Raw genomic sequence first — 1,921 nt, forward strand, 5'->3', positions numbered from 1 at the left:
GAAAAAGGAGTTCTATGGAAAGTAACCATACAGAGTGATCTAATCATAAATTCCTAACTGAGCAGGCCATGGTGGGCAGGTCATGGTGGGCAGTCACACCCCAGGCATATAACTTCTTTAGTAAAAGCTTTATCTTTGCCTTAAGCAAGCCCTGTCTGTTGTTTCTGGGCATCTAGGTTAACACACCTTTGAAATAAGTGTGACCACCACTTAATCTTATTAACTATCCTATAATGCAATCCTCAGTTTCTCCCACTTCCATGTAATCTTCCTTACTTTCCCTCCTTAATTCCAAATGCATAACAGAAATTGCCAAACTATCATTCATTAGACCATTTGAGATCTTGCTTCCTGGCAATTGTCCGCAGTTCTGGCTTCAATAAACTCTTATGAATATTCTCCAGAGGTTTGGATGGTTCTTACATGAACATTGTTCTAGGAAGCTCTCAATATAAGATCCTAAAGTACCACAATAGGATCTCAATACAAGCTCTAAAGTACCTTCCTAAGGGGGTACTTTATGCATAATTCAATACCCCCTTAACCTGCCATCTGTATTGTGATTTATTTTTATTTTATTTATTCAAATATAGAATACTTAATGAATCAGGGTGTCATTCTTGCTTAAGGGCCATGCTAATCTTCTCTGTATTGTTCCAATTTTAGTATATGTGCTGTGAAGCCAGCACTGTGTGTTGTAATTTAAAACATTAACTTAGCAAGTACAAACACTTCCACAGGTTTTCTTTCACTTGCATTTCTGTAATTACCGTGGATGGTTCCATTTTCTATTTCACCTTGTGGGGTTTTCTGTATCCTTTTAAAATAGTCAAATTATTTATTTTATTAAATGTTAGGGCACATGGATTTAAACATGACCTGAAGCAGAAGTGACATGGTTGCTACAAGATGTATGACACAGATGAAATGATAATGTGGTTCAGGGACTTTCCTGAAACCCTTAAAATCTTTTCCTGATCACAAATTTAAGTATTTGGAAGGTCTGTCGGTAAATGCTTCACAATAATATTTAAGAATTTTTTTTTGCAATGTTTTACAAAATTGAGCCTAAGTCAGTGCAGACTGAGATGGATGACCAAAAAGAAGAGTACTATGCAATAAAAACAATACTAACAATATTACATGCACTTTTATTCATATTTTATTAAGTTAATTTATTTCTTATAATTTGTTGTAAATTAACCTTTTTGTTAATATCTAAATATCTTATTTCTCTAATTTACTTGATAATTACATCTTTGGAAATTAGTAATAGTCACTATTTTATTCTTAATATAAGAGGACTTTAGTTATCTTAATTTACTTTTACTAGGTCTTACATAATCTGAATCAAGACATGCTATATTTCCTGGAGATTTAGAAAAATGACTAAAACTTAGAACTGTATACTTATAGAGATGATTATATATATATATTTCCAGGTAAAATATTATTATATATATATATATATATATATATATATATATATATATATATATACTAGAGGCCTGGTGCACGAAATTCGTGCACGGAGGGGGGTGGTCCCTCAGCCCAGCCTGTACCCTATCCAATCTGGGACCCCTGGAGGGATGTCCGACTGACTGTTTAGGCCCGATCCCAGCAGTGGGATCGGGCCTAAACGGGCAGTCGAACATCCCTCTCACAATCCAGGACTGCTGGCTCCCAACTGCTTGCCTGCCTGCCTTCCTGATTGCCCCTAACTGCTTCTGCCTGCCAGCCTGATCACCCCCTAACCACTCTGCTGCCAGCCTGTTTGCCCCCAACTTCCCTCCTCTGCCGGCCTGGTCACCTCTAACTGCCCTCTCCTGCAGGGTTGATCACCTCCAACTTCCCTCCCTTGTAGGCCTGGTCCTTCTCAACTGCCCTCCCTTGCAGGCCAGGTGCCTCCCAACTGCCCTCT

The 1,921-nt window shown here is 38.1% G+C and overlaps 1 non-coding gene across 1 annotated transcript; it reads right to left on the minus strand.

The window, feature by feature from the left end:
- Positions 1-583: 583 nt before the first annotated feature.
- On the minus strand, positions 584-689 carry LOC114228426 (U6 spliceosomal RNA). Its single transcript, XR_003614573.1, has one exon. It is a non-coding gene; the product is annotated as a U6 spliceosomal RNA (small nuclear RNA).
- Positions 690-1,921: the final 1,232 nt, after the last annotated feature.

The sequence above is a fragment of the Eptesicus fuscus genome, chromosome 2, assembly GCF_027574615.1.
Source record: "Eptesicus fuscus isolate TK198812 chromosome 2, DD_ASM_mEF_20220401, whole genome shotgun sequence".
NCBI lineage: Eukaryota > Metazoa > Chordata > Mammalia > Chiroptera > Vespertilionidae > Eptesicus > Eptesicus fuscus.